Below are 21,850 nucleotides of genomic sequence, written 5' to 3' on the forward strand. Positions count from 1 at the left end.
CAGTCAGACCTAAAGAGCCATTTACTAAAGAGTCATGTTTTTCTAAAGAGCAAAGGACATATGATGAGCAGCCCCATTCATCTCCCATGGAGATATTAAATGTCTTCAAAATCCTCTCGCTGAAACAATATCTGCCCTGGTCTAAGTGATTATGTGAATTACAGAGGGAAAAAAGCTGTTGCCTTGACTTTGTCAGTTTCTAATGATCGCTGCCCCATACAGCTATGGGAAGCAGTAGAAGCTTATGCTTTGTTCAACTATTAGATTTCAGGATTCAGTGAGTCAATCAATACTCATTTCGCCACTTGGATTTGCTTAAAGGCAGAATGTGGGAATCAGTTTCACTCCCATACACCCCAACACACACACTGTCCCACTCAGGATGAGTATCAATTAGAAAGAACTTTTATCGGTCAAGTACATTTAAGAGGCAGGGGAAATTCAAGGACTGCAAGGCCATTTAATGAAATATTTTAGCTGGGAACGAGATATACAACAGGGCACTGCTGTGAAGAAGTACACTGCATTTATGGCAGGGAAGAGTAAGCAACAGAAATTCACACTGGAAACAACACAGATGCTCCCCCAGTAAGCATTTATAGTGCAGAAGATACTCAACACGTTTCTCATGGCAGAGATCAAATGCCAGAATCCTTTTGTTCCCTCTCCTGTTTGATTTTGGCAGGTTTTTTTTTTTTTTCTTTTTAAGGAAATGAGGCTCTAATCAGGTTTAGAACTTAATGCAAATAGACTGGAAATGCATTTTTAAAAGCTGTCATAAAGTTTTTGAGACTGCTTTTTATACCGAAGAAATTAGCCATGGATATTTTGGGGTGCCCCATGCACAGTGAATGTGTACAGTTCACCCCATTTTTCTCTTGCTTTTGGATTGAACATTCTCTGGGTTACCCTAATAACTTATACATGATAAAGAATTTCTGAAAGAGTCTAACCAAAAAATGTAATATTTTGTAGGCACAACACAGAGAAAAGTGATGAATCCATCCCTGGCCTTGAGCTCACGCTCAGCTTCTCCCTAAATTAAGAGACCGTGGAAGCACTTGGTAAGACAAAGGCAGAGGTTCCCATTGCCCTTCCCATGGTTTGGATTCTAGACCCCCACTCACACATTACTTCCAAGCATCCTCCCTCCTTTCCTCGTCTCTCCCTAACTTCCTGACAGCCTCCTTCCCTACAGCAGTGATTCCTGCATTTTAGATGTCAGGGACCAGCAAATTTTCACTAAACAGATTTGAGCGACTGGTCACAAGATGCCAATTCCTTATTCTGCAAACTAGGAACATTAAAAAGGGGGAGGTAAATAACAACCGACTACCATTCCATAAGTAAAAGGATAGTTCAGCAGAAAAAAAAAAATAGGAAGGATATAATCTCTAAAAGAGAGTCTTACACCTTCGAAAAACTTCACTTCATGAATAACCTGCTACTCTCTCCTGCTTTTTCTCATTTCCCTGTTTATTGAAAATCACTGTCATCACAGACCAGAAGAAGGAACATCTCCAGCCATGTTTTTTCTTCAGGTGCCTCTTTTTTGCCTTCTCGTTTCTCTACCCCAGAAAACCACTCCTAAAGTATTGAAAATGGTAGGACCACCTGAGTATCTCATCCACCTCCTTTCTCCTAAGCCCCAACCAATCCTACGGAGCAGTCAACCCTCCATCAGGATGGGGCAGCAGTGTGGGTAAGATGAGCCCTCACCTCATTCCTTCCTCACTGCAGTACTGAGGAAGGTACAGGTCCATTTATATTTCAGATGATAATGCGGAGGCTCGGGGACATTGCCCATAGCTGGCTCAGGTTGCGTTGCTAGCAAGTGGCAGAGAGGAGGCCAGAAGGGAGATGTGACGTGGCCAAGGGGTTACTTCCATCACTGAGCTCATGCAGAAGCAACGACTGAGAAGAAATGGGGACTTCTCCCGTGAAATCTCTCCCATCCAAGTTCAACACACAAAAATCCATAAACAGATTTCATTTGCATCTTAAAAAAAATAAGATGCAGCATTTCCAAGAAGTAAAAACAAAGGGTGTCGAAGGGGTTAAATAAAGCCATGGTTCCCAGTCCAGGTTGCTGCTGCCCTTCAGGGGACACTGGCCATGTCTGAAGACACTGCTGGGTATCATCGCTGGGGAGGAGGAGAGTGCTGCTGGCCTCCAGTGGGTACAGGCCGGGGGTGCTGTGACACGTCCCATGATGCACAGGACAGCCCCTCACAACAAAGAATCATCCAGGCCATGACACCAAGAGTGTCCAGTCTGAGAAACTCTGGGATAAAAAAACAAGTGTCTCTTCTTCCTTCACCCACCAAAGTCAAAGTGAAAGTGGCTTTGCAGGGGCAGACTACATAAACAAAGAACCCCATGAATTCATAGGCACTGCTTTTATTTTTCCAGCGCAAGCATTTCCCCCTTTGGTCAATGGTATCTATGGCAAAAGTAATGACGGAGAACATTTTTCAATTTAGAAACAACATAAATATCTCAGGAAGCACAGACCTAATTCCAACTATCTCCAAATGATTAAAATAAACTGATTAGTGTTTATGCAACTACAAGAAAGCTTTTTTAAATACAGAGTTTTCGATGGGTTCCTCATGCCATGGCCTCTGAACATACCAACTGTCAAAATAAATGTCTAATAAAAACTTAGGTTGCTGAATGAGGTGAGCTGATAGCCGACACCAGGGATGGAAAGGAATTCTCTCTATTACAGAATCTTAAAATTGCTCCATGTCGCAGTTTCCTAGCTATTATGACTGCTACTCTAAGATACAGTACAAAAGGATCCTTTGAATAACTGTGCCTCAAATGTTAAAATCACAAAAACAGTATATGAGAATTTTTCAAGGCAAAGGTCATATGGCAAATGGAATTTCTAGAAAAAGAATTAAGCACGAGGAAATGGAGAGGATGTGATTAACCACGCTGTATTTTAGATGCTTGCTTGCACATCATTCATCTATTATGAGAGATTAGCACAGTGCTGAAGTTCCGCTGAATGAAAGAAAGAATGAATAGTGTTTGCTGTATGTGGTGAGAAACAAAAAACATTGAGAACATTAGAAACACAGAAAGGAATAAAATAAAACCAGGTACCAGCTTGGCATCAAAAAGGCAAGTTCCATTTTGCCAGTGGAAACAACACTCCTAAGGACCCAGTGCTATTTTCAGACATTAAGATTCTACCAACAAGATTTCAGAACCAAAAAGGATTATGTTCATAAATAAGGGACATGACTAATCTCTGAGCAGGAATACAAAAAGGGGAAATAACAGGCAAGGTACAGGTTGGGGAATGTTTTTAAACCTGCAGGTGGCAATGCAAAGACAGACTCAATAAAAACCATAGCAGACACTTAACTCCAGATGGTGGTTAAGAATGTGTGATTTAATTTGAGGAAAATGAAGGAAGGTGGAAAAATATTACCCCGAGTAAACTCTCTGCCTCAGAGAACAGTTTTGAAAATGTTCAGGACTGCAAAATGCTTAGAGGGGAGACTAGGAAGATACCTCTTCCAATAAAGAGAATCTCAATGAAGTGAGGTTGCAAAACTAGTATCAGAGAAGGCAAAATAATAAGAAGAAGAAACGTAATAACGTTCCTCATAGCAGATGCTTTTCGCGTCGGAGTCCCCATCCCAAGGAGGTGATCACTAGTTAATTTTCATATGGAACCAAAGTAAAGGTAGAAAATAAACTCCAGCGTCAAGGGAAAAAAAAAGTCTGAGGATATCTTCTTTCTTTTGTTTAAAAAAAAAAAAAGTATAAATTAAACCAAAAAGAAAGGAAAAGCAGCCAGTTCCTGAAATTTTGAGATGATGATGGTAAAAAGAAATTTCTAGGAAACAGGCCCACGGCAGGTCCATGCCCTCCATGCCCCCGTCAGTACCTGCACGCATGCTGTCTTTGGGTCTCAAACTCCGCTGTCTGCGGGCAGCGGGCATGTAATGCAGAAGAGTGTGTGAGGCCAGATGGAAGATAAAAGGGAATGGCAGGCCTGTGGCAAACTGGAATTGTTGGTGCCAGATAAAGGAATGCAAATTTTAAAAGACTTTTTAAAGAGACTACTAAAAAATACATGAGTGGGTCATCCCAAATCAGGGGAGGGGGTGTGGAGGCAGGTACGCTACTGGGCAGAGATCAGGGATTCTGTTAAAACACCCTACATTTCACAGGATGGACCCCTGTAACAAAGAATTATCTGGCCCCAAGCAGGGTAGATAAATTGGGAGATTGGGATTGACATATACACACTACTATATATAAAATAGATAACTAATAAGGACCTACTGTATAGCACAGGAAACTCTACTTAATACTCTGTAATGACCTATATGGGAAAACAATCTAAAAGAGAGTGGATATATGTATATGTATAACAGATTCACTTTGTGGTTCACCTGAAACTAACATAACATTGTAAATCAACTGTACTCCAATAAAATTTTTTAAAAAAATGTTGTCTTGGAATGTTACCAATCCATTTGCTTCCATATCATCTGCTACAAGGGCAGAGGAGAGCAGAGGTGACAGAAACCGTATGGCCCACAAAGTGAAAATACTGACCAATCTGGCCCTTCCCAGAAGAGTTTGCCAACCCTGATTCTGAGTCAACATACCAAGTCCTATTGACTCTCCAAACACATCCCCAATGCCCCACTTCCCCCGTCCCCACTGCCATCACTTGATTCTACGCTGCCAACTCCCTTCTCCAACCACAATGGCCCTACTGGGTCTCCCCCTTCCATGCCAACTCCTCTAAAATCTATTCTTCACAAATATGCCAGAGGGATTGTCTAACAATGTTAATGAGATCTCGTCCCTTCATTGCTTAAAACTGAACATCACACAGAAAATAAAATCCAAATTCCTACCCCTGGTTGTTGGTCTCTGAAACTCATCACCATTCCTCTTGCTCACCTTTCTTCAGCCACACTGTCCCACATTCTAGTTCTTTTCTGGGGCCTTTGCACTAACTGTCCCTTGTTTGTGGAATGCTGTTTCCTTCCTCATGGTCATTCAAATCTCACCACCTAATCGAAAGCAGCCCTCTCGGCCCTACCCTTAAAACTTCATCCAGTTTTATTTTCTTCACAGCACTTCTCTCTGGATGATATTTTCTTGTTCATCTGATTATTTCTGCCCTTTCTTTCCTTCCTCTAGAATAAAAGGTTCATGAAATCAGGAGCAAACTTGTTTGATTTGTTTTTGGATGATCTGTTTGATTCACAGCACCTAGACAACACCTGGCCCACCATGTTCATGAATTTGTCCCTGAAAAGGAGAAAACAAAAGAACCTCTTTACATTCAAATTTAGCCCTGTAGGTAGAAACACAGAATGATTATTCTACAGCCTGCCGACCAATGTAATCATTCTAACTTGAAATTCCTACACTCTTCCAGAAAGGGGAAACGATGTCACCACTCTTTAATGAGAATTATAAATCACACACATTTATAATAAATAATGCACAAAAACAAATAACTCGGTGCATTAAGTTTACATTCAAGGAGGATGAGACATTCCCTTACCAGAAAAAAACAAAAACAAAAACAATAATGCGGTTTTAGGTGTGCTGATCACTCTGCATTATGAATATAACAGGATTACAACTCAAACCATCCAACCAAGTCAAAACTTGCATATAAATGTTAGAACAAATAAATGCAGTCTGCTTAGGTTTAAAAATTAGGACCAAAATCAATTTAAAAATTATGAGAACAAAAATCAGAGTTCCTTACTTAAGATGCTGAAAGTGAGGGGTAATTTGTATACATTGTATAATGAAAGAACTAAAACAGAGACATTTTAAAATTTATCTCATCTTTTGCTATAAGTCATCTCAAATGTAAATGTGACCTACCCTCCTATAAAGAATTCTCAAGTAAAATCCTTGATAACTTTCAACCATGGCAATAAACCAAAACAGCAACTTAAAAACTGCATTAGAAATAAAGGCAGCTCCTTAATAGTAAATACAAATGGCAGCCTGTTTAGCACCATGGAAGTGACAGGAAGTTTGCTAAATTAATGTGAAAAACATTTAATAGCTAGGAAAATATTAGGTAGTACACTAGATTTGACAAGAGGACTCGACTTCCGAAATTACTAGAAAAACCAAGTACCACAGGTAAGCAGGGAGGTCAATTAGTTTGAGATACTGAATCACATAAATATACCAAGAAAACTTCCACATCTTCCTTTTTAAATAGAGGTCTGACAAACTGTAAATTGCTGATGCTCATGCAGCAGATTATATATTATTTTATATATAAGAATTTAAGGTGAATTTTTCTTGCGTTAAAGTTTCTTCCTCTTTTGGAGATTGGTTCAAGATGGAGGAGTAGAAGGACGTGCACTCACTCCCTCTTGCAAGAGCACCGGAATCACAACTAACTGCTGAATAATCATCAACAGGAAGACACTGGAACTCACCAGAAAAAGATACCCCACATCCAAAGACAAAGGAGAAGCTGCAGTGAGACAGTAGGAGGGGCACAATCACAATAAAGTCAAATCCCATAACCACTGGGTGGGTGAGTCACAAACTGGAGAACCACAGAAGTCCACCCACCGGAGTGAAGATTCTGAGCCTCACATCAAGCTTCCCACCTTGGGGGTCCGGCAATGGGACAAGGAATTCCCAGAGAATCAGACTTTGAAAGCTAGTGGGATTTGATTGCAGGACTTCAACAGGACTGGGGGAAACAGAGACTCCACTCTTGGAGGGCACACACAAAGTAGTGTGTGCATCAGGACCCAGGGGGAAGGAGCAGTGACCCTATAAGAGACTGAACCAGACCTACCTGCTAGTGTTGGAGGGTCTCCTGAAGAGGCAGGGGGCGGCTGTCGCTCACCACAGGGACAAGGACACTGGCAGCAGAAGTTCTGGGAAGTACTCCTCGGCGTGAGCCCTCCCAGAGTCCGCCATTAGCCCCACCAAAGAGCCTGTAGCCTCCAGGGCTGGGTCACCTCAGGCCAAACAACCAACAGGGAGAGAACTCAGCCCCACCCAACAGCAGACAAGCTGATTAAAGTTTTACTGAGCTCTGCCCACCAGAGCAACACCCAGCTCTACCCACCACCAGTCCCTCCCATCAGGAAGCTTGCACAAGCCTCTTAGATAGCCTCATCCACCAGAGGGCAGACAACAGAAGCAAGAAGAATACAATCCTGCAGCCTGTGGAACAAAAACCACACTCACAGAAAGATGGACAAAATGAAAAGTCAGAGGACTGTGTACCAGATGAAGGAACAAGATAAAACCCCAGAAAAACAACTAAATGAAGTGGAGATAGGCAACCTTCCAGAAAAAGAATTCAGAATAATGATAGTGAAGATGATCCAGGACCTCGGAATAAGAATGGAGGCAAAGATCGAGAAGATGCAAGAAATGTTTAACAAAGACCTAGAAGAATTAAAGAACAAACAAACAGAGATGAACAATACAATAACTGAAATGAAAAATACACTAGAAGGAATCAATAGCAGAATAACTGAGGCAGAAGAATGGATAAGTGACCTGGAAGACAGAATGGTGGAATTCATTGCCATGGAACAGAATAAAGAAAAAAGAATGAAAAGAAATAAAGACAGCCTAAGAGACCTCTAGGACAACATTAAACACACGAACATTTGCATTATAGGGGTCCCAGAAGGAGAAGAGAGATAGAAAGGACCTGAAAAAAATGTTTGAAGAGATTAATAGTTGAAAACTTCCCTAACATGGGAAAGGAAATAGCCACCAAGTCCAGGAAGTGCAGAGAGTCCCAGGCAGGATAAACCCAAGGAGAAACACGCCGAGACACACAGTAATCAAACTGACAAAAATCAAAGACAAAGAAAAATTATCAAAAGCAACAAGGGAAAAATGACAAATAACATACAAGGGAACTCCCATAATGTTAAGAGCTGATTTCTCAGCAGAAACTCTACAAGCCAGAAAGGAGTGGCATGATATATTTAAAGTGACAAAAGGGAAGAACTTACAACCAAGATTACTCTATCTGGCAAGGATCTCATTCAGATTCGACGGAGAAATCAAAAGCTTTACAGACAAGCAAAAGCTAAGAGAATTCAGCACCACCAAACCACCTCTACAACAAATGCTAAAGGAACTTCTCTAAGTGGGAAACACAAGAGAAGACAAGGACCTACAAAAACAAACCCAAAACAATTAAGAAAATGGTAATAGGAACATACATATCGATAATTACCTTAAATGTGAATGGATTAAATGCTCCAACCAAAAGACACAGGCTCACTGAATGGATACAAAAACAAGACCCATATATATACTGTCTACAAGAGACCCACTTCAGACCTAGAGACACAAACAGACTGAAAGTGAGGAGAGGGAAAAAGATATTCCATGCAAATGGAAATCAAAAGAAAGCTGGAGTAGTAATATTCATCAGATAAAATAGGCTTTAAAATAAAGAGTGTTACAAGAGACAAGGAAGGACACTACATAATGATCAAGGGATCAATCCAAGAAGAAGATATAACAATTATAAATACATATGCACTCAACATAGGAGCACCTCAATACATAAGGCAACTGCTAACAGCTATAAAAGAGGAAATCGACAGTAACACACTAACAGTGGAGGACTTTATAACACCTCACTTACACCAATGGACAGATCATCCAGACAGAAAATTAATAAGGAAACACAAGCTTTAAATGACACAATAGACCTGATAGATTTAACTGATATTTATAGGACATTCCACACACTTTCTTCTCAAGTGCACATGGAACATTCTCCAGGATAGATTACATCTTGGGTCACAAATCAAGCCTCAGTAAATTTAGGAAAATTGAAATCATATCAAGCATCTTTTCTGACCACAATGCTATGAGATTAGAAATAAATCACAGGGGAAAAAACGTAAAAAACACAAACACATGGAGGCTAAACTACACATTACTAAATAACCAAGAGATCACTGAAGAAATAAAAAAATACCAAGAGACAAATGACAATGAAAACACGACGATCCAAAACCTATGGGATGCAGCAAAAGCAGTTCTAAGAGGGAAGTTTATAGCAATACAAGCCTACCTCAAGAAACAAGAAAAATCTCAAATAAACAATCTAACCTTACACCTAAAGGAACTAGAGGAAGAAGAACAAACAAAACCCAAGGTTAGTAGAAGGAAAGAAATCATAAAGATTGGAGCAGAAATAAATGAAATAGAAACAAAGAAAACAATAGCAAAGATCAATAAAACTAAAAGCTGGCTATTTGAGAAGATAAACAAAATTGATAAACCTTTAGCCAGACTCATCCAAAAAAAAAGAGGGAGAGGACTCAAATCAATAAAATTAGGAATGAAACAGAAGTTACAACTGACACCGCAGAAATACAAAGCATCCTAAGAGACTACTACAAGCAACTCTATGCCAATAAAATGCACAACCTGGAAGAAGTGGACAAATTCTTAGAAAGGTATAACCTTCCAAGACTGAACCAGGAGGAAATAGAAAATATGGACAGACCAATCACAAGTAATGAAATTGAAACTGGTTAAAAATCTTCCAGCAAACAAAAGTCCAGGACCAGATGGCTTTACAGGTGAATTCTATCAAACATTTAGAGAAAAGCTAACACCCATCTTTCTCAAACTCTTCCAAAAAATTGCAGAGAAAGGAACACTCCCAAACTCATTCTACGAGGCCACCATCACCCTGTTACCAAAACCAGACAGAGACACTACAAAAAAAGGAAAATTACAGACCAATATCACTGATGAACACAGATACAAAAATCCTCAACAAAATACTAGCAAACAGAATTCAACAACACATTAAAAGGATCATACACCATAATCAAGTGGGATTTATCCCAGGGAGGCAAGGATTCTTCAATAAATGCAAATCAATCAATGTGATACACCATATTAACAAACTGAAGAATAAAAACCATATGATCATCTCAACAGATGCAGAAAAAGCTTCTGACAAAATTCAACACCCATTTACGATAAAAACTCTCCAGAAAGTGGGCATAGATGGAACCTACCTCAACATAATAAAGCCCATAGACAATAAACCCACAGCAAACATCATTCTCACTGGTGAAAAACTGAAAGCATTTCTTCTAAGATCAGGAACAAGATAAGACTGGCCACTCTCACCGCTATTATTCAACATAGTTTTGGAAGTCCTAGCCACGGCGCTCAGAGAAGAAAAAGAAATAAAAGGAATCCAAACTGGAAAAGAAGAAGTAAAACTGTCACTGTTTGCAGATGACATGGTACTATACATAGAGAATCCTAAAGATGCTACCAGAAAACTATTAGAGCTCATCAATGAATCTGGTAAAGTTGCAGGATACAAAATTAATGCACAGAAATCTCCTGCATTCCTATACACTAACAATGAAAGATCAGAAAGAGAAATTAAGGAAACAATCCCATTCACCATTGCAACAAAAAGAATAAAATACTTAGGAATAAACCTACCTGAGGAGGCAAAAGACTTGTACTCAGAAAACTATAAGATGCTGATGAAAGAAATCAAAGATGACACAAACAGATGGAGAAATATACCATGTTCTTGGATTGGAAGAATCAATATTGTGAAAATGGCTATACTACCCAAAGCAATCTACAGATTCAATGCAATCCCTATCAAATTACTAAAATAAAAAATCTTACAATTTGTATGGAGACACAAAAGACCCCAAATAGCCAAAGCAATCTTGAGGGAAAAAAACGGAGTTGGAGGAATCAGACTCCCTGACTTCAGACTATACTACAAAGCTACAGTAATCAAGACAACATGGTACTGGCCCAAAAACAGAAATATAGATCAATGGAACAGGATAGAAAGCCCAGAGATAAACCCACACACATATGGTCAACTAATCCATGACCAAGGAGGCAAGGATATACAATGGAGAAAAGACAGACTCTTCAATAAGCAGTGCTGGGAAAACTGGACAGCTACATGTAAAAGAATGAAATTAGAACACTCCCTAACACCATACACAAAAATAAACTCAAAATGGATTACAGACCTAAATGTAAGGCCAGACACTATAAATCTCTTAGAGGAAAACATAGGAAGAACACTCTTTGACATAAATCACAGCAAGATCTTTTTTGACCAACCTCCTAGAGTAATGGAAATAAAAACAAAAATAAACAAATGGGACCTAGTGAAACTTAAAACCTTTTGCACAGCAAAGGAAACTATAAACAAGATGAAAAGACAACACTCAGAATGGGAGAAAATATTTGCAAATGAATCGACAGACAAAGGATTACTCTCCAAAATATATAAACAGCTCATGCAGCTCAATATTAAAAAAACAAACAACCCAATCAAAAAATGGGCAGAAGACCTAAATAGACAGTTCTCCAAAGAAGACATACAGATGGCCAAGAGGCACATGAAAAGCTACTTAACATCACTAATTATTAGAAAAACGCAAATCAAAACTACAATGAGCTATCACCTCACACTGGTCAGAATGGCCATCATCAGAAAATCTACAAACAACAAATGCTGGAGAGGGTGTGGCGAAAAGGGAACCCTCTTGCACTGTTGACGGGAATGTTAATTGATACAGCCACTATGGAGAGCAGTATGGAGGTTCCTTAAAAAACTAAAAATAGAACTACCATATGACCCAGCAATCCCACTACTGGGCATATACCCAGAGAAAACCATAATTCAAAAAGACATATGCCCCCCAATGTTCATTGCAGCACTATTTATAATAGCCAGGTCATGGAAGCAACCTAAATGCCCATCGACAGACAAATGGATAAAGAAGATGTGGTACATAGGTACAATGCAGTATTACTCAGCCATAAAAAGGAACGAAATCGAGTCATTTGTACAGACATGGATGGACCTAGAGAATGTCATACGGAGTGAAGTAAGTCAGAAAGAGAAAAACAAATATTGTATATTAATGCATATGTGTGGAATCTGGAAAAATGGTACAGATGAACCGGTTTGCAAGGCAGAAATAGAGACACAGATGTAGAGAACAAATGTATGGACACCAAGGGGGGAAAGCAGGGTGGTGGAGGGGGGTGGTGGGATGAATTGGGAGATTGGATTGACATATATACACTAATATGTATAAAACGGATAACTAATAAGAACCTGCTGTGTTAAAAAAAATAAAATAAAAATCAAAAAGAAAGTTTCTTCCTCTTTTTAGAGTAAAGATACTTTACATAATAAAATAATTTAAGTTAAGCTCCTTAACATCAGTCCAGGATTAAAGATGAGATGCTTCCTGGCCAGGTGGAAGCCCTATAATCACCATTAAACGTTGATGAGCTGTCTGAGGATTAGGACAGAGCAGGTCACCCAAGTGCTAATACTTTACAAGTCTTTCATGTTCTCTGAGTCTCAATTCCTTGTGACCCCCTAACATCCAGTTAACACATGTAAAGAGCTTAGAGCAGTACCTACACATGGAAAGAATTAATAAATAGGACCTATTATTATCATTATCTGTATAAAAAGAAATGTATTAACCATAAAGTCGCCTTCAATTCCGTATTTTTCTTCTATCAAAGGCATATAAGAGAAAGGGTAAAATAAAGGACATGCGACATACCACTTTTGAGGGCAAAATAATAAAAATCTCTCGAGCAGCACCGTCCAACAGCATTTTCTACGAGGGTGGAAAGGTTCTATAACTGCACTGTCCAATATGGCAGCCACTGGCCACATGTGGCTATTCGGTTCTTGACACGTGGCCAGTTGGACTAAATTTTACATCGTATTTAGCTTTAATTAATTAAATAGCCACATGTGGATAGCGACTACTGCACTGGACCTGGAGAACAGGCTTAACTGGACCAACATGATCCACTGCCATGAAATGCATTTCCTTGTCATTTATTTATTTGTTTATTTATTTATTTATTTTATTGAAGTAGAGTTGATTTACAATGTTGTGTTTGGTAACCTTGAGTTTGTTTTCTATGCCTGTGGGTCTATTTCTGTTTTGTATATAAGTTTATTTGTATCATTTTTTCCTTGTCATTTAGGCCAGCCTGTGACAGAGGGCATGGGCTTTACAGGCCAACAAACCTGGGTTGGAAGTCAGGCTGTCTCACCTTCATGCTGTGTGATTTTCGAGGTGGTCCATCTCCCGCTGCCTGCTTCCCCAGCTCTAATGACAAGGTCTCAGCCCAGAAAGTTCTCTAAAGGATGATGAGCATTTATGAAAACAAAGGGCCTTGCATTAATTCATAGTTTTCCTTCAATATAGATGATTTTCTGAAGACCTACAATGTGCCAGGCATGATTTTAGGTGGTGGGGATCAAATAATGATTGAGACCCAGTCCCTACTCTCACAGAGACCACAAGGAAGGGTCCATGGCCTGAGAAAGAAGGACAGAGCAGAGCATGATGGCGGCGGACGCTGTTTTCTTTTCTATGGAGCAGTCAGAGCAGGCTTCTTGAAGGAAAGGACCTTTGAGCAGAAGCCTCAAGGACAGGAGTGAGAAAGCTCTGTGGCTCTCTGTGACAGGAAATACACAGACAGAAGAAAGAGCAAGTGCTTGTCTGTGACACAGGACTTCGGAGTTTACTCTGAATGATGGGACGTCATCCTGACATGAGCAGTGACTGCATACAATTGACTTTAAATCACTCTAGCCAGAGAATAGACTAGAGGAAGCCTTGAGACCTGTTGCAAGGCCACAGCAAGGCCAGGTGCCACATGATGGATGGCAGAGGCCGGGGAAGAGGTGGGAAGATGACATGACAGAGGAGGGGGAATAGATGGGATGTGCTGATGTGAATACACAGACCCCACCACTATTAGGATATCACTCTGCCAGCAACCTGAATTCTCCTTTCCGAGACCCTGCAGCTCAACTGAAGAGATTCTGGCAGTCAAACACTTAAGCAGTGCAATTTGCAATTCATTCTCCAGTCCGTGACCAGAGGGCAAAGAGAAAAGAGGCACCTGATCACCCAGGTTTAACTCTCCGGCAGCGCGGTTCTAATTATGATGGTTTTGCATCATTTCAGACGGGGAAAAATACACGCAAAGAAGAGCTAATGCTAATCATGTGCTTGGATGATGAGATTAGATATTGCTTTCCCTGTGTGGATTGATGACGATTTAATGAACTATCATCAGTAAATCTGGATGAAAATTAAGTGGCATTAATTTGCCACGGACTTCAGACCTTACTCATTCTTTTATGTATAAGATGTACTCCTTAACGGTATTGGAGCTTTTCATCTACAAGCCAGGAGGCTGCTTAGCATAGTGGGTAAGAGATCGGTCTCTGGAACTAGAATTCCTGGGTTCAAATCCTAGCTTGCATTCATCAGCTGTGTGATTCTGGGTAAATCACTGAGCTTCTCTGGGGCTCAGCACCCTCTCCTCTAAAGTGGAGGTAAGGTTTTAGTCACCTCAGAGGGCTCCTGAATTATGATATGTAAAATGTTTAGACCCAACTACACCTGGCACATTGCAGAAGCGTCTAATGTTTTTATGTATTACAAATGCTTTAAGCAAGGAGGAGTCTTATACATGCTTCCCAACTAAACCAGAAATTTCCCTTTTGCTTTATACTAAACAAATTCAGCTGCGGAATCTCAACACCTACAACAAAAGCAATTCCTTCACTTCTTTTTTTTTTTTTTTCCTACTAATCACTGCCTTAATTTCCCACAGGGTCCTATTCAGAATCACACTGCAAATGGATGGTTCCAACGTGGTCACAACAGTGGGATGTTGTGAGGTTTTATTTCCGCCTGTGTGTACATGTATGTATTGCTTGTACCATGGTTACAATCCTGGTACATAGTAAGTAATCAGTGATTATTGTAACATTATTACTATCACTACCATGATTTTCATATTTCATTTTGCCTTTTAACATCTCTTTTTTATCTTTCTGAAGTTATGAAGAGTGACTACAAAGCTATATAATTTCTTTTCTTTTTTTTTTTAATACATTTAATACTAAATATGGGACAGGATTTTACTGTTTTTTAAGTATTTGTTTATTTATTTATTTATGGCTGTGTTGGGTCTTCGTTTCTGTGAGAGGGCTTTCTCTAGTTGCGGCAAGCGGGGGCCACTCTTCATCGCGGTGCGCGGGCCTCTCACTATCGTGGCGTCTCTTGTTGCGGAGCACAGGCTCCAGACGCGCAGGCTCAGTAATTGTGGCTCACGGGCCTAGTTGCTCCGCGGCATGTGGGATCTTCCCAGACCAGGGCTCGAACCCGTGTCCCCTGCATTGGCAGGCAGATTCTCAATCACTGCGCCACCAGGGAAGCCCTATATAATTTATTTTCTAATGTGACTTGCAGAGAAAGTTTAATTTATCCAGCTAGTATTTACTAAGACCTTACCACATGCCAGGTTCCCCATGACGTGCCAGGGATACAAAAGTGCAAGTTGGATATAGTCCTCCCCTCCAGGAATCCTAACATTTCATTACTTTATATTCAGATCCTAAAATTACTTAGTACCCTGACAAGAGCACTCAGTATACAAAGCATCACTTCTAATTCTGTTGTGATCAGTAAAAGCCACCAGAGAGTTGTGCGCAAAAGAAGCATCTCTGAGACCAAGTCTTCCTTTCCATCCTCCTCTGAAGTAGAAAAATGTCAAATTTGGGAGCTGCAATGGATCTTACGGAAGATGGAGAAATCTGTTGCTTAGAAATCGGACTTTAAAAGAAGAAATCACTTAGAAATGAAAATAACTGTTAAGTTATAAACTTATTTCACTCTCAAGTTATATGTCACAGAATCAAAATGAGAAGGGACCACGAGGGCAGAAGCCTAAAACTGATTGCAATTCTGATTTTACATCAGCATTGCCAGTGCAGCTTCTAAAAACAATACAGGTTCCTGCTCATCATGCACTGAAATTAAAATTCTGCAGGTACACGCTAGAGTTTGTTTTTTCTTTTTTAAAAAAGAAACCCACCATACCCAGTGGCTTCTGACACTAGGGGATATCAGTAAAACACCACTGATTTATCATGTGACTGCTTCTAGGTCAGGAATTGGCACAAATGCTACCTTTTTTCAGATGACTTGCCTAAGGTCACAAAGGGAATAAAGGCAGGAGTTGCAATTTAAACTCGCATTGTCTGACTCTCGAATCTTGTGGTCTTTCCCCTACACATCAATGAGGCCATTTTTGGGCATAAAATTAGAGTTAGCAGGGGTCACCCTAAAGATGAGCTGGTGCAAAATATCCATTTTTTTGGATAAAGAAATGAGTCTCAGGGCAAGAGCTGTAACCCAGTCAGAGGTACAGAGGAGCTATGGGCACAGTTTGAACTGGAGGCGGGCTCCTGGAACCTCTAGTTCAGCTTTTTCCTCAGTACACTTTTTCTCTCTAAAGTAAAACACACATTCTCCACTTTCATAAAGTATTCCAAATTGTCTTTTAAAACAGAGTATTCTGACTCCACCCCAAATGAGATCTTCAAGAGTGTCATACCTCCTACTAGATATAAATTAGCCAAATATACAAAATACACAGGGGGCACAGGTAGTTATGCTACATATAATATAATCCGCTTTAAAAAAAAAATTGTTTATTTATTTGGTCACGTGGGGTCTTAGTTGCGGCAGGCGGGCTCCTTAGTTGTGGCTTGCAGACTTAGTTGCGGCATGCATGTGGGATCTAGTTCCCCAACCAGGGATGGAACCTGGGCCCCCTGCATTGGGAGCTGGGAGTCTTATCCACTGAGCCACCAGGGAAGTCCCAATATAAGCCCTTTTCTTTTTCTTTCTTTCTTTCTTTTTTTAACCATTTTTAAAGTCTTTATTGAATTTGTTACAATATTTTTTAAAATTAATTATTTTTGGCTGTGTTGGGTCTTCATTGCTGCACATGGGCTTCCTCTAGTTGCAGTGAGTGGGGGATATTCTTCACTGCGATGCGCAGGCTTCTCATTGTGGTGGCTTCTCTTGTTGCAGAGCACAGGCTCTAGACGCACAGGCTTCAGTAGTTGTGGCACGTGGGCTCAGTAGTTGTGGCTTGCAGGCTCCAGAGCGCAGGCTCAGTAGTTGTGGCGCACGGGCTTAGTTGCTCCGTGGCATGTGGGATTCTCCCAGACCAGGGATCGAACCCGTGTCCCCTGCATTGGCAGGTGGACTCCCAACCACTGTGCCACTAGGGAAGTCTGAATTTGTTACAATATTGCTTCTGTTTTATGTTTTGGTTTTTTGGCTGCGAGGCATGTGGGATCTTAGCTCCCTGACCAGGGATCCAACTCGTACCCCTTGCATTGGAAGGCAAAGTCTTAACCACTGGACCACCAGGGAAGTCCCACTCCCTCTTTTAAAGTAAAAAAAGCTTTATGGAACAAATTCTACATCTTTTGTAAATTAAAAAAAAAAATATTCAAAACAATAGTAATCACCTTCTAGCATGATTTTCCAAACGCTTAAAAAAGCCTCTAGACTCACACTGGTGTCAGGTGATGGGCTGTCTGAATGCAAATGCCATGTGAAAAATGAAGAAAAATAAAAGGCATTCTCTTTACTGGACAGCAGAGGGAGAAGGAGGAAAGGACTTACCATGGGAAGATGGGCAGCCAGGCACAGGAAGAAGGCGCTGCCCTTTAAGAACTTGAGTGACATCCATAGGCATGGACATGTTTATAAAGAAGACACTTGTACACAAATAAGTAATGGTCCCAGCTGCCAGGGCTATGGATAGACACGCCCAGCAAGCCCAAGCCTGACCTTGGAAACTGTCTCCAGAAATTTACAAATGATATTTCAACCTCTGCTTACTTCCATTGGTGGGAGGGGGATTAAAAAAAAAACAAAAAGCTAAAAACCAAAATGCACCTGATTTCGACCAGAACAAAAATTAAAAATGAGCTTGGGAGTTAAGAGTGAAAACCAAAATGCAAATGTAGCTAAGTTCTGCCCCAAAGTAGAAAAGACTAGTTCTTTAAAGCATAGAAAGCCCCACCTTTGAGATATGAATTCCTGAGAATCAAGAAAGGTGTAGACTTAATGAGTTTATCAATCTGCTTACCAGGAGTTATGATGGAAATAAGATTCATTAGAAAGAATCAGTGAAGTGGCTGTTTACTTTCTCATTTAACCTAGCCGCTATCCTAAATGATCATCAAACCTTCTCATTTACACCCTCATCATACAAGAGGAATGATTAAAATGCCAGCCCCAATTCAAGTAACTGATACATGGCAGAAACAAATACATTTATATGCTTTCTAGAAAGATTAATAGTAGCTGGTGTGAGCTTGCCAAGTGCAGATGTACAAACTTTCTATCTGACACATAAATCAAACATAAGGCATATGGCATATTTTAAAGACTGCTGATGTTACAGTGATTTTAAATTACTCAGGTTCTGGAATAAACTATGTAGATGTTGACTAATGTGGCAATATATTCTGGATCTTCCCTTATTAATTTAATGTTATAAAATATAATGGCGTTAACCAAAAGAAGGTCTTAGGAATTAAGAAGAGAAAATGTAAACATATTTGAAATCAAGGGGTATATTTTTATAACGAGTTGTTTGCTAATTTGGGCAAATTCATTACAATATGGCTCCAGTAACCACTGTTAGTTAGTAAATTACAATGAGACTTTACTTTTTGGTCTCCTTAAAAGTGAATTGAATGGAAAAGAAAAAATGAACAAAATGACAAAAGAAACGAAGGAGCAAATAAATGAAGAAGGAGAGCAGGGCGATTTGTGATGTCAAATGAGCAGTGGCTGAATCAGAGATGCCCTGATGTACCAAGAACTATTTAAAAGTTTCCAAGTTGCCGGCCACTGAAACCAGCAATTGTGCAAAAATCAGTGGTGTTCAGAGTTAAGTAGGGCAGAGCACTAGACTGGAAACCAAAGAATCCAGGTGAACTTCTCAATCCTACTGTTGGCTGGTACCTTCCTTTTCAGGGATGGGGTAAAAATGACATGAGAGGTGTGTGTAGGTTTGAAAACTGCTTTGTAAACTGCTCACTTGTCTGTAAGTGCCAGGTACCATCATCCCTCACCACCCCCCTCCTCCTCATCCTTAACCTCAAGTCACTTCCTACTACATCTTGGTCACTGTTTAAAACAAAATTATCTGTGCAGTCAAGTGGTCTAGGTAAAAGAAGAAACTTCAAAATTGTATTGGTAGAAATAACTTTTTTAAAAATAAAATCTGCAAATGGGTTTTACACCTGTTCAAGAAGGGTGGACTGAGCATTGTGATTCACACAGACAGTTCTGAATTTTGGATTTCCTTCCCGCAACCCCAATCATTTTGATCACAGGACACACAGCTTCACGAGAGCCCGAGGACATGGCTGTTGCGACATAAACAAGCTTTTCTGTCTCAGTGAAACCGAGAGGAAATAAAAGTCTGGGTCCTGATCTCTTTTCAGAGGGTCAGAATACTCTGTGCATGAAACACATCCTATTGGCAAGGGTCAAGGAAACGACCAAACTCAGGCCCATTGTGGGAGGTGATCAATCAAGATTAGTCACAAGTACAGACCCAGGAGCAAGACATTTCAACAGGCGGAAAATGTTTCTCAGTGTGAGGTCCTGGGAGTTCCGGGGGTGCAGAGGTGGGGGGTTGCTGGCAGGGGAAAGAAAGCCAACTGTCTCAGGATTTAGAATACCCCACTTCTCTGAGATCTTTAACCCCTTCATTAAAATGTGGGTATGCTGAGATGTTTTTAATACGATTGGTGGAGCCGTTGTTGCTGCCAAGTATAAATAATCACATATCCATTCATTCATTCATTACCTATTCATTCATGAACACCTAGCGGGAGTCGGGTACTGTGTTAAGTACTGGGGATACAGCTGTCAACATGCAGAGGTAGGCTCTGGCTTTGTGGAGCTTATATTCGAATGAAAAAGAGAGAGTAAAGGGAACCCTCCTACACTGTTGGTGGGAATGTAAACTGGTAAAGCCACTATGGAGAACAGTATGCAGGTTCCTTAAAAAACTAAAAATAGAGCTACCATCTGATCCAGCAATCCCACTCTTGGGCATATATCTGGAGAAAACAATAATTCAAAAAGATACACGCACCCCAATGTTCATTGCAGTGCTATTTACGAAAGCCAGGACACGGAAGCAACCTAAATGCCCATCAACAGAGGAATGGATAAAGAAGATGTGGTACATATATACAATGGAATATTAGTCATAAAAAAGAACGAAATAATGCCATTTGCAGCAACTTGGATGGACCTAGAGATTGTCACACTGAGTGAAGTCAGAGAAAGAAAAATATCATATGATATCGCTTATATGTGGAATCTAAAAACAAAGGGTACAAATGAACTTATCTACAAAACAGAAATAGATTTACAGATGTAGAAAATAAACATGATTACCGGGGGTAGGGTTGGGGGAGGGATAAATTGGAAGATTGGGATTGACATATACACGCTACTATATATAAAGTAGATAACCAATAAGGATCTACTGTATAGCACAGGGAACGCTACTCAATACTCTGTAATGACCTATATGGGAAAAGAATCTAAAAAAGAGTGGATATATGTATATGTATAACAGATTCACTTTGCGGTACGCCTGAAACTGACATAACATTGTAAATCAACTATACTCCAATAAAAATTTAAAAAACTATACTCCAATAAAAAAAAAGAAAAAGAGAGAGGAACAAAGAAAAATAATATACAAAACAATGGCTTGTGATAATAATGATCATGATAAAAGCTATTAAGAAATGGGGTGATGCAGCAGAGATTACATAGGAGTGCTGGGGGCTACTTTAGATAAGTAATCAGAGAAGCCCTCTCTCAGCAGGAGCCCTGAATGAGACCGAGCCAGCCAAGTGAAGACCTGGGGAAAAGAGTCTTCCAAGCAGTAGAAACAGAAAGTGCAAAGGCCCTGAGACAGAAGAGCTTAGAGTAGTGAAGGCACTACAGAAAAGAAGCCAGGTGGCCAAGCACAGTGAGGAAGGGAGACGAGTGTGAGATGAGGCTGGAAGAGTGGCCGAGAGCCACGTTTTGCATGCACACTGTGTAGACCAGGTTCAGGAGACTTAAAAGATAAAGGTTTTCAAAGCTTAATGGGTTTTAAAAGGCACAGTCTGATTTACATTTAAAGGTACTGAAACAGAGCAGGACGCTATGGTCCTTTCCCCGCCATGTCCTCCACCTGCCTTTTGTCTGTAGAAAAACTTTACTCAAAGAATAAGTTAAAAAAAAAAAAAAAAAAGAAATAAGTTTAATCAGAGAAGTGAGAAAATCCAGAAGCTAAGGAAAACAGTCAAATAGAACCAAATAATAAGAGTTTAGTCATTAAGCAAAGTCAGGGACCTTTAGTTCCTTCTCAAGGGCTAAACATTCACAGCCATATTCTTTGAGCAGGTTTGTAGATACTGAAACCCACACCAGGTGGAAGAAGTTAACTACACGATGACCAGACTGCAGCCATGACAGAAGCTACCACAATTCTGAGAACTGGTCTCAAAGAAATGGGAACAAACTGACCCTGGAACTGAAGACTAACTGTACTTGAAACAGTCAAGATGGCACTGATCAGACCACTGCATGACCAATTTCAAGATGACTGTCAGAGCTGACTGTGCTGTTTTGCATGTAACCCTCTCCCTCTGGCTATAAAAACTCTTGCCCACTGACTGTCTGCTGTGGGGGGGAATTGGCCTTTGGACATGAGTCCACCATCCCCCCAGGTTGCCCGCCTCTGAAATAAAACAAACTTCCCTTTCCACCAACCTTGCCTTTTTATTAGCTTTTGAGTGGCAAGCAGCCAGACCCCACTTTCAGTAACAGTATCACTGTAGCTGCATGTCCTTTTGTGTAAATACATAAAGCATAAA

The 21,850-nt window shown here is 40.2% G+C and overlaps 1 protein-coding gene across 8 annotated transcripts in view; it reads right to left on the reverse strand.

Annotated features, from left to right (window-relative positions):
• Positions 1-21,850, reverse strand: part of MAGI1 (membrane associated guanylate kinase, WW and PDZ domain containing 1) — a 616,101-nt gene that overhangs the window by 56,972 nt on the left and 537,279 nt on the right. The window lies entirely within an intron of this gene.

Source organism: Eubalaena glacialis, chromosome 7 (genome assembly GCF_028564815.1).
Source record: "Eubalaena glacialis isolate mEubGla1 chromosome 7, mEubGla1.1.hap2.+ XY, whole genome shotgun sequence".
NCBI lineage: Eukaryota > Metazoa > Chordata > Mammalia > Artiodactyla > Balaenidae > Eubalaena > Eubalaena glacialis.